At 39.5% G+C, this 12,514-nt stretch overlaps 1 protein-coding gene across 7 annotated transcripts in view; it reads right to left on the bottom strand.

The window, feature by feature from the left end:
• Positions 1-12,514, bottom strand: part of KIAA1671 (KIAA1671 ortholog) — a 235,563-nt gene that overhangs the window by 18,012 nt on the left and 205,037 nt on the right. The gene's annotated exons all lie outside the window — the stretch shown is intronic.

The following is a 12,514-nucleotide window of genomic DNA, read 5'->3' as shown; positions in this document are numbered from 1 at the left end:
ACTCTTATCTGTGTTAAAAAAAAAAAAAAGGCATTACAGGGAAAAGACCTGTACAGAACACAAAATTTTTGGTTAGTTTTAAGCCTAGTGGCGAGAATGAAAACTGCAAGATTTCAGGATTATTATGAAATATAAAAAAAATAACATGACGTAAAAACCTGATTTAAACAAATAGGTAATTTTCTGATGACAAATTCCCTTTAAAAGTGCAGTCACCAGAATCCATGGATCCACTGCAGAGTTATGAGCAAAAGTTAAAATATTTTAATTTAGCAAAACTTACTTTTTTAGTGACAACCTTCATTATTATTCACTATTTCGTCTGAAGATGTCACTTCCCACAGCTAATAAAGCAGCAGGAATGATGACACATCTCCCTGCTCGGCTTCGGGAAGTGATGTCACCAAAAGGAGTGAATAGTAATGATGGGAAGGTGGGACAGGCAGGAGATAGCAGCGTGATTGTCACTAAAAGACCAATGGGAACACAGTTATATTAAATGAACAAATTTTTGCTTTTGTTCATAACTCTGTAACACGTCCACGGATTCTGGTGAGTGATACTTCATTTGAAAGAGGTTCATCCACACTATAAGTATTCATAATGTATTCAGCTTACTGTGGGTGACTTTCTTGTACATTTCCCTTTAAAATCAGTCCATCCGAAGAAGAATCTATATGCATGGCACTCATTGACTCAATAGTTTGTAAATGTATTATTTATTTCTACGGGATACCAAGTGGGACACAGGCATGAGAGAATGGCCTACAGCTATTTTGTGTCCTACACTTTTTCAAGGTACCTGAGGACTTGAAAAAGCCACGGGCCATTTTATTGTGTCTGTCTACTGCTTGTTAATCAGTATAAATATTTGCAGATTCTACAGGCAGTGAATGCCTACCTCATTCCGTAGACTGTCAGCCACAGTAAACATTGTGCATTTGCAGCTTTATACCGGTTGCAGGCTGTGACTGCTGCTTTTCTAGGAGGTGGATGATCCCTTTTAGCATAAATGTGGTGCAATAGTAGAGCAAAAATTCTCCTCAGTGTGTTAGTTTAGTAGCATGAAAAAAAAAATGTTACACTCTGAAAACACACAAGGCAGGCATATACATTATACTAAAACTAGGATTGTCATATTACTGCTGGAAATAACACTAAATCTTTGCAGTGTTAGAGGCCCCTGGCTACAAGGATTATAAAGGTTTAACAAGAATAGACCAGATTAGACATTACAAATGAAGGTGCTATGAAGAATACAATCTCATTTATACGCTGAATACAGTCATCAAACGTCTTGGCTGAATGTGTCTCCTCCTCTCCATCCTTCTGTGTGACACAGTCCACTCCACACAATACACGATTTGCAGGCACTAAGCACAAGTGTTATTTCCAGCCTGGAGTGTCTGACAGGAATTCTGCCATGACTGATCCTATAAACAAGGATGATGAGATAAGCTGCTCTCTTTCAGGACTGACTCCTTCCTCTTTATCGCTGTCCTACTAGGGAAGTAGATATGTGAGGCAGTTCTCCATTGCCTGTAAATATTTGGATGTAGCAATGAGTAAAGTGCATGGAGGTGCACGTCACGCACCGCTTATTCCCTGCTGTATGGGTGTCACGGGTCTATTTATAGGCATGCAGTCACTCTAGCTGAACAATAACAATGTCATTATCCTATGCAGGCAGACTAAACAAGCTTCAATGTGCTGTGCAGTAAGTAACACACCAACCTCAACCAACCTGGAGTGTCTCTTTATTACTAATTTAATAAGGACTACCTAAATAAAACACTGCAATGAGGGTTCCCCGAAGATCCATGGTGAAATGTACCTTCTGGCATAGTGAGGCTTACGTGTACTTTGATTAGAGCTGAGCCCATGGCAACACCTGAAGCTGGACAATTCTAGGCTATAGCAGAATGCTTATGTGCGAACCTGCATAGCTACTACTACAACACAGAATGTTTCTAGCCTGGGCAACTTTGCAGCCAGATTAATGAACATTTGTTTTTAGCAACTTGTCACTGCACGTTCTCTTTTTTTATCTGGTCGTATACAACAAAATCAGTAAAACTCCTAACAACACATGTACTGTTGCTCCCTCCCATATTAACATAGGATACTGCTACCGCTATAAGGGGGGGAGGGGACGGCACCAGTCTAACTAGGTCCTTGTAGTCTTAACTTAAAAGGACAAATGTGGGGGTGATTTATCAGAGCAGCACTATCAAGGTCAGATGTGAAATTGTTGCAACAGCCCTTATTCGTTATCAGAACAGAATATACCCTATATTTCTTACCGAAAAAATGTGCAATAATGTAAAATAAGCCTAAAATAAATTAGCTTTGGAACACATTTTTGTTTTCTATTTAACATTTCATTACCTGCTACATAGTTTAGGTACCTATAAACAAACATCACACTTAACACTGTGCATGGATTTATACCACAGGGGATATGTTTAACAATGGAAAATGTTACCATGAAGAGGAAGGATGGGGGTGGGAAGACAAGAAGTCATTACGGAAAGCAGACAGAGCATTGACAGACACCAGATGAGTGCAACCATTAAGACACTTTTCCTTTAAAGTACATTACCTCCCAGAACTTTCATTGGGGTGGTTTTATTTATCACTTCATTCCATGTATTCCCCGTTCTTACCAGAATCCTACTATTTTGACATTCAAATTTCAGGTATGATTTGGAGAGTATTCTTATACAAAGAATAGGGCTAACAGTATGTCTGCTTTGCCAATAGGAACCAATCACAGCTAAGATTTCATATTTTCAGAGCTCCATAAGATATTACAGCTGACCTGAAACTGGCGAGTTTAAGGAGATACATTGCTTTGACCACAAAAAGCATCTCTCAAGCTCACTAAGAAAGCTAAGAAAGGAGAGAACTGGAATAAAAAGCTGAATGGAGAGTGTGGGTAGTAGAGCACATGTATGGACTGCATATCTACATATAACTTAGATGCAAATCATAAAATGTTGCAGTATCTTGTAATACCTTTTTTATTGGACTAACAGCATTTTGTAGAGACAAGCTTTCGGGATTCCTCCCTTTATCAAGTCCAAATCTAAGCTCACAAGTAGAACCTGTGTCTTAATAAAGGGAGGAATCCCGAAAGCTTGTCTACAAAATGCTGTTAGTCCAATAAAAAAGGTATTACAAGATACTGCAACATTTTATGATTTGCATCTGCATCATTGGACTAATACGGCTACTCAAATTTACTACATATAACTTATAAAGAAGTAGATTTGCCCTTGTTTCCATTATTATCTGCTCAAGAATAGTTGTGTGGAAGAATATTATTTCATTATTAAATTTTATTCTATTGTATAAGAAAGCAAGACAGAGTAAGACATTATTAATGAAGAGGATGTGGATGGCAGGGAAGAGATGGGAAATGTACATGATGCATATAGGAAAAGGAAGCTTAAAGGGAGAGTATGAGGGGGGTGGAATAGGAGGGAGGCGGGGAAGGAAGGGAGAGAGAAGGAGAGAGGGGGAGGGAGAAGAGAGAAACAAGAGAAAATGGAAAAGAGAAGGGAGGGAGTGATAAATATAACCTATGCCTCAGGCAAAATACCTATTTAATCACTTGACAACAAGTAACCTATACAAGGACATCTAAGCACCCTTTAAGGTATCCTGCACTTGCACTTCATTCATCATAAAGACATAACTGGTGTAACCTTTCTGATATACAGCTCAAAACCTGTAATATTACTGCATTTTACTTACAAACACTTAACATTTTACCAACAATGTCATGTAAATCTATAGTGTAAGATAAAATATGGTATTCATAATACAATGCTATTGTTATTACCACTAGGTTTTATAACTTCCATGCTCTGATTAATTTAATGTCAAGGAATATTAAAATATTTACATGGTCTTTTTTTTTTCAATAGATATGTTCTGTCAAGGATTAAATGGTTATCCAGCATAAGGTGATTTTAGTATGTACCTGGCAGGCAGTAATGGACATGCTTAGGAAGGATCTGCGCTTGTCTTGGGGCTAAATGGCTATGTTGTGAGATTACCATAACACTGTGGCTAGCTTTTTGTGAACTTGTATTTCCTGTTTGACTTATGTTTTTTTTTACTACAAATCCCACAATGCCATTTTCCTCCATCTCACACATCAACCACCCCACTCATTGAAACAAAAGACCTGTGGTTTTCTATCAGGGTGCCTCCAGCTGTTGCATTAGTTGCAGATTGATCCATCCACCCATTGAAGCAGACAGGCTCCCTGTCATCAGCTGACTAGTGAGTCAGGTCTCGGCTGCATTGCTAGCTGGGAAAAATCTGAGACAACAGTTATTTTGTATGCTAGTAAAAATAAATAGTGGGGTGAAAATAACATAAGAATTGTGAGAAAACCGTCACACACAGGTACAGACACTATATTATGAACTACACTAACTTCACAGCCCCTGTAGAATAGTCAAATAAAAAAAATTCCTGGAATACCCCTTTAATGTTCTTATAAAAACACTTTCATGGAAACCTATCATTTAAAGCAATCTACCAGCAGCATACTATAGAGCTGAATAAAGATTATTAGGTATAATTTTTACTTTATTGATTAAAGTTCCTGCTCCTGCTATGCTTAGGAGTCCAGTAGGAGATCCAAATCAGTGATAGAAAGTCAGGTTTGTATGTAAACTCATACAGGAAAGGCTACCAATCGTTAAGCGAGACCGCGCACTGGACTCCTAAGCACAGACAGTGTGGGAATGTATATCAAAAAATTTAAAGTTACATAGAATGTTTTTCTATAAAAAATTTAAGATCAATCTGCTAAACTTCTCCTGTAGGATGAGAGGATAGATTCAAAGGCATCTTTATTGTAGCAAATTTCCTATAAACAAGCTTGTATTTTTTTTTTTTTTTTAAAGAAGGATAGTTGCCATTAGCATGTCTCTAATCTATTTGTTAGGCTTAGAAAACTATAATAAGGGCTATCCTCTAAAACCAAATTTTAAGAAAAACTGATGTGTATTAAAGGGGTACTCCGGTGGAACACTTTTTTTTTTAAATCAACTGGTGCTAGAAAGTTAAACAATTTTGTAAATTACTTCTATAATTTATTAGCAGCTGTATACTAGAGAATAAGTTCTTTTCTTTTTGAATTTCCTTTCTGTCTGACCACAGTGCTCTCTGTTGACACCTCTGTCCATGTCAGGAACTGTCCAGAGTAGGAGAAAATCCCCATAGCAAATTTCTCCTGCTCTGGACAGTTCCTGACATGGACAGAGGTGTCAGCAGAGAGCACTGTGGTCAGATAGAAAATAAATTTGTGTTCTGTAATATACAGCAGCTGATAAGTACTGGAAGAATTACAGATTTTTTTTTTTTTATAAAAGTAATTTACAAATTTGTTTAACTTTCTGGCACCAGTTGATTTAAAAAAATAATTGTTTTCCACTGGAGTACCCCTTGAAGCATATGAATCTCCAGGTAGCCTAATATTAAGTATCATTCTAAGCAAATCCTCTCAGTACTGGGCTGAAGACCTCACAGTCTCTGGTTGAGTGTGAGTTATAATATGCAGGATCAAGACAGCTGCCTCTCTCTCTTTTCCTGTAGTAGGCAGATCACACAGACTCATGTTTATGGGAACTGCATGTATGATCATATTGCATTCCCTCAGATGAACTGCACCAAATTAGGATTATCTCACCCCCTCCATAGACAGCCGGGGAGCAAGGGTGTCATCCAAGTTCTTCTGTCTATGGTCAATATTAGATGACTTAAGTCCACAAAATAGTTTTTGTTGAATTTTATCTCAGTGGCACATATTTTCATATTCAAAGACACACCCTTTTAACAATTATTAACATTTAATAACAAATATGCTTTTTAATCAGATTTCTGAAGAGAACAAGGTATATCTTATTCCTGCCATGCACAGTGAATGGTCATTTTTAAGACAGGACACCATGTAGCATATACCTGATACTAGAAAAAAGGTAATACATAGGGCACCATCACTTATATTCCCAGATTCAATAACACTGTCATATTTCTGATATAGAACAAATATCCATAACAATGGAAAGTATAGCTAAAATTTGTCCATCCAATATTAATAGATAAGGGCTCTTTTACATAGGCCGATTACTTGACACATAAGCATCCTTAGGAACATCTAAAAGGGTAAGTAATCAACAAACAAACAGGGCAACAGTAGTTCGTCGCTGTTTAGATTAATTTAAATGGCCGCACAAATGATCGTTCATGTGGCCCGGGCACACAATTGACTTATGGAAGGTTTTGCAAACGAATGCAATTTAGCAAGATCATAACAAATTGTCTGCCTTCCATTGGCCCATGTAAAAGGGTCCTAAAGTTTGCCAAATACATTAGATAAGTGACCGGCCATCTAATGTATATGTTGCCCTTCTGGCTCTTTCCCAATGGCAGATGTTTAGGGAGAAAAGGAACGGGTACTTTGGATTTCAACTGCTGGTCATTTTGTTCCAGGAGATATAAGGTGAGTTGCATGTGAATGGGTGGATTGGCAGAGAAAGCCTCTGGCCAAATGAGCATTCTGCCAATAACTATCTTGTGTGTGTGGCCAGCTTAAGTGCTATAAAAAAAATTCCCTTCTCAAAAGTCTCTCCTGTCTATCTCTCTAGCATGCAGCAGCCAAGCTTATCTTTCCATCCAACCGAAACATTGATGCCTCCACCCTGTGCCAGTCACTGCACTGGTTTCACATCAACCATAGAACACAATTTAACTTAACCATTTTCATGCACAAAGCTCTCCATAGTGCTGCAACTCTCCACATCTTCCCTTATCTTTGCCTGTCACCTTCCCCAACTATCTTTTACAAATGATCTGGAATTAACTTTTTCCTGTCCAGTTCCCTTCTCAAAACTTTTCCTTTGCTGCACTGATTCTCTGACTGACCACCCGTGACAACCAGGATAATTCTGAACATCCACAGCTTTAAGTGTGCTAGATTTCTTACGGCAGGACTCTCCCATTTTTTAAGGCTGGGTTCACATATATCAGATGAACCGCAACTGATGCCACAACTAATGACAAAAGTGCATCAGTTGACATCAGTTGTTAAGCATCCAGCTGTCATTTTTGTGCAGGCGAGGCATGGGGAAGCAGCAAAACAAAGAATTAATCAGTCTCCCTTCCTTTTACCACCTACCTCCTTCATTCAGTATTCCTTCCTTTCACCCCAGACTCCATGTACACATAAGCACTTAATATGTGCACATATGCTGGCTGGATGACTGGTTCATCATCTTAAAGGAGATCTGTAGTGCTCTGAAGTTTTAGATCGTGGCAGCCGGCACGCCCCTCCATGTATCTTTATGGGATTCATGGAGGGGCGTACCGGCTGCCGTGTCATGCGGGGATGGAATGCCCCCTTTCCTGTACATTGCCACGGCCCCGCACAGGAGATTGCGGGGGGCCCCAGCGCTTGGATCCCCCGCGATCTAAAAATGATCCCCTATCTTTCGGATAGGGGATGAAGTTCAGAGCACTACAGATCTCCTTTAACATTTGTATTAAAAGCAGAAGAAGGCACAAAACAGACTAGTATATCAGCAAAACTGATTTAAAGAAGCACTCTGGGTAGTGGTTGTTTTTTGTCCATATCATGGACATCAATGTTCATAAAGAGTCTTTTGTTTTATTACAGTGCAGCTGCATCCATGCATTTTATAACTATCTTTGTCATGTGATCATTAGTTTGATCTACAAAAAATAATAGAGCTTAAAATGGGTACTCCGCTCCTAGACAAGAGGCGTGTTGGCTGTGGTCGCTTATCACAACCCCTCCGATAGACATGAATGGAAGAGGCGTGGCATTTTGCCACAACCACGGCCAACCCGAACACGGCATTCTGAACATAAAATGTTCAAAATGCCAGGGTGCCGGCCCGGAGATCGCAAGGTGTCTAGGATAAGATGTCTAGGGGCGAATTCAAACGGAAATAAAGTTCTGGTTTAGCTGACTTCCTGTGAACTACAGGATGACATCACCTAACAGATCCCCTGCTAGCAGCTCACAGACTCCCTCACCTCTCCACCAATATCTGTATACTCTGCTGCTATCTGTATGGGATCTGGATATATATCAGTTATTTATCTCTCCTGAGGATGTGCTCACCCATTTCAAATCAAGATTTGTAATAATATTCAGCCTTAGTGGTGTCTGCCCCTCGGATAGGTGACTTCGCAGTACTTGTGGAATTACAATATGTCATCTGTATATCTTCAAATGAATCCTTCCCCCAGCTCTCACTCAGCGAGTCCTACCTCAGTCAGGTTTATTTGCACAGGCAATAACAAAGGGAGGGTTTACAAAGCCCCTCCCATGGATACAGTTATAAGCCACTCCCATGTATACAGAAATAAGCCACTCCCATAGTACTGTGGACATAAGTTACAATATGATGATTCAAGCTACAGAGATATAGAACATGGCTATGCGTTACTGACCACCACAATTCCATATCTGCAGCTATGACAACAGCCAGCAGCGCACAGGCTGTGCCATATTGCACAATATGGATGCGCACCACAAAAGCGATGTGACAAACCATTATTATCACCACAACAAAAAGGGTCTGTTCTCATTTTGGCCTATATTTAGAAAATGCATCAGGAACACTACCCCACTGATACAGTATATGCTTTAAAAGGGGTACTCCACCCCTAGACTCCTTATCCCCTATCCAAAGAATTGGGGATAAGATGTCTGATCTCCGGCACAGCACTCCAGTCATCTGGCGCAAGTGGTGAACTCCGCTCCGTGCCGAATGACGGGCGACCACAGCTGTCACACACCCTGCAATAGACATGAATGGAGGGGGCGTGACGGCTGTGGAGGGGGCGTCACAAACACAGAAGTCCCCAAGCCTGCGTTCTGAACATAAACGTTTAGAATGCCGGGGTGCCAGTACGGAGATCACAGGGGGTCCCATCGGCCAGACCCTGTACTCTGGATAGGGGATAAGAGTACCCCTTTAAGCCTAAAGAATGTTCTTTGGGCATATGCCAGGCCAGTATATGTAGGTGCACCTTTTTCTGGTGGAATGGAATAACATAGTAAACTATACCTAATGTGTAAGTTTCACAAAAATGCATACCCATTCTAATAGCGTCAACATCGCAAATTTCATCTTGCTTTTCTTACAATTCACCTATTTAAAATTATTTGAAAACTTGCACAGTTTGGTGCATGATTTAGCATGTTCTTCAGGCCTAGGATTCATGTCTAAATAGCTGCTAAAATCTAATTTCTGATAATATAAGTCACCAGATATACTGTAATAATAAAGCTACATTGAGCCAGTACATAGCATTTTGTAAATTATTATTTAAACAGTGGTTACCCTATTGGTATGAAAGCTATTATTTGTAGACAAAGTAGTGTGCTGACCTGAAACTGGAGTCAACAGCATTAAACAATAGAGTACTTGTAATACAGGTTTTAAAGCAAGCACATAAAGTTACCACTATGTACATTTGTAGTGCTACCTGCAGGACACTACCACTAAAAAAGTAAATTACTGATGGTCATGAACACCACATAATTAAAAACAAATAATCTTCAATATGGCTTTCAATGAGCATGACTATTATTATTTATAACCAGTAGCCAAATGTGTAACCAGATTGCTGTGGCAGTTTGCAGGGTCACCAGTATATTTCCTGCATATGCAGCCTGCAGATTAAACATGGTAAAAAAAGCAGCAACCACCAAAAACTAGGCACACATTAAAGGTGCTATCCAGGAATAGAAAAGCACAGCTAATTTCTTTCAAAAAAACTGATTCATGTCTGTCTCCGGTTTGGGTGTGGTTTTACATCTTGGCTCCATTTACTTCAATGGAACTGAGCTACAGAACCACATCCAACCTGGAGACAGACGGGGAGTGGTTTTCTATTCCTGGATAACCCCTTTAAAGTCACTCACAGCAAAAAAAAAAAAAAAAAGGCCAAATGGGTAAACAGAAAAGTGGTGGTATAACATTTGTTTCTGTATTCCTATGCCATTGATAGAGGAAGATTTTCTACAGGATCCAATCATAAACAGGAAAAAGAAAGAATCATAGTGCTGCTCATTTATGGGTAAACAGAGTGAAAAGGATTTGACCGTAGTGCAAATGTTCAATCATACTTTGACATTCTTGTTGCCACTACAGCATAACATTATTTATACAGTGCATTCGGAAAGTTTTCACAAGGTTTCACATTTTGTATTGTTGCGGTCGCATAAGAAAAATTAAGTTTCACCATCATCTTGCATCCAGTTCCCCATAATGACAATGTGAAAACAGAATTTTACAAATCTTTGTGAATTTATTGCAAAGGAAAAACTAAAATATTGCAGTATTCAGACCCTTTACTGAATACATAGTTGAAGCCCCTTTGGCAGGGATTTCAGCCTCCAGTATACTTGTGTAAAATGTTGCAAGGTTTTCACATCTGATATTGGGTATTTCTTGCCATTCTTCTATGCAGATCCTCTCCAGCTCCATCGGTTTGACCATCTAGACCACCATTTACAGGTCTTTCCAAAGTTTAATTAAGTTTACAGGGGTTATCCACCATAAGGTGATTTTAGTACTTACTTGCCAGACAGTAATGGACATGCTTAGGAAGGATCCGTGCTTGTCTTGGGGCTATATAGCTATGTTGTAAGATAACCATAACACTAAGGCTATCTTTTTGTGAACTGGCTATTTCCTGTTGGAGTAAATTCCCTTAAACTACAAGTCCAATGATTCCTTGTTTGAAAGTGCGAGGTCCCTTTTCTCCCTCCCACACATCAGCCACTCCACCCAATGAAATACACCTATGATCCCTTCCATGCAATAGACCAGTGTTTTGTGACCAGGGTGCCTCCAGCTGTTGCAAAACTACAATTCTTGCAGAATGATATCCCTCCCACCCAGCAGTCGCTCCACCCATTGGAGCAAAGACAGGTTCCCTCTTATCACCATAATAGTGATGTAATGTCTCGGGTCACACTGCAACCTGGGAAAACCTGGGGCAAATATCACAGAAGAATTGTGAGACCACAGTGAAACACAGGTAAAGACACTATATTATGAACTACACTGACTTTAAAGCCCCTGTAGCGCAGTCAAAAAAAATCCCATAATACACCTTTAATTTATCACGCTGGCTGGGCCACTCAAGAGCATTTAAACAGTTGTCCCTAGGCCACCCGTGTTGTCTCGGCTGTGTGCTTAGGATCATTCTCTTGTTGAAGATGAACCTTCAGCACAGAGCACTCTGGATTGGGTTTCATTAAGAAAATCTTTGTACTTTGCTCCAATCAGCTTTCCCTCAACCTTGACAAGGGGTGTGTATTCTTAAATCATGCCCAATCAACTGGATTTCCCACAGGTTGACTCTGATGAAGATGTAGAAACATCTTAAAAGACGATCAAGAGCAATGGGGGGTCCGCAGAGCAAAATTTCAAGTGCTATAGCAAAGAATCTGAATATGAGATTTAAGTTTTACATTTTTAATACATTTACAACATTTTTAAAAATTCTATTTTCACATTTTCATTATGAGGTACTGAGTGCAGAATGATTGGGAAAATAGATTTTCTTTATTTTAGAATAAGTTGTACCATACCAAAATGTAAAAAAAAAAAAAAGTGTAAAGGTGTGGAAATTTTCCGAACACATTGCCCCTGATTTACTATTGTAAACCTGATCTGCTTCACAAATTGTGTCTGGGTTAGACTTTTTGCCAAAGAATTTAAAAACCCGACCAACTCTCCAATTTACTCAGAAAACCCCAAAAAGAAGCGTGGTCATCTGGAAAAAGGGGGCATGTCCCTGACATTTTCCCAAAAATCCCAACATATTTACTAAAGTTTTCACAGAAAATGTGGTAGATTTGAGCTCTGGGAAACCCCACACCTCAAATCAGGTGTTAAAAAAAACAAAAAAAATAAAAATGTAGGAAAAAGTGTAAAACTTTGGAAAACCTTAGTAAATACCATGGAAAAATACTTGTAGGGAATTAAAACCCACAAAGAAAGCTACACTCCTCTCTTAGTAAATCAGGGCCATTGTTGCTACCTCCAGCAATTTAGCCACAGAGACACAAGTGCAGCCCTGTTAGGCCCTGTATTGTCCTTATGTTTGGCATGTTCATTAGAAAAACGTTGAGAAGCTCCAATTATCTCACGGTCCACTTCGAGACACTTTCGCTGGAGTAGAAATACAGGGTCCTCCATCCTCTCCTCCTAAGCTATCTCTAAAGTGGTAGTACAGCAGACAGCCACCTTCAACAACTTTTTGCATTAAAACAGTATGTTGGGTGGTGGTCAGCACTTCCACTGATCTGGAGGGAGCTCAGGGCCAGGGCAGAAAGACTGATTGGCTTCTTTGGGGAAATTCTGATGATGTTACTGCCCAAATATGGACAGGAACCTTATATAGACAGCCTATATATGAAATGTACATCATGAAATCTTCACCAAGA

Source organism: Hyla sarda, chromosome 1 (assembly GCF_029499605.1).
Source record: "Hyla sarda isolate aHylSar1 chromosome 1, aHylSar1.hap1, whole genome shotgun sequence".
NCBI classification, from domain to species: Eukaryota; Metazoa; Chordata; class Amphibia; order Anura; family Hylidae; genus Hyla; species Hyla sarda.
The sequence above is the reverse complement of the archived record's forward strand: the minus strand, read 5'-3'. Positions and strand labels throughout refer to the sequence as shown.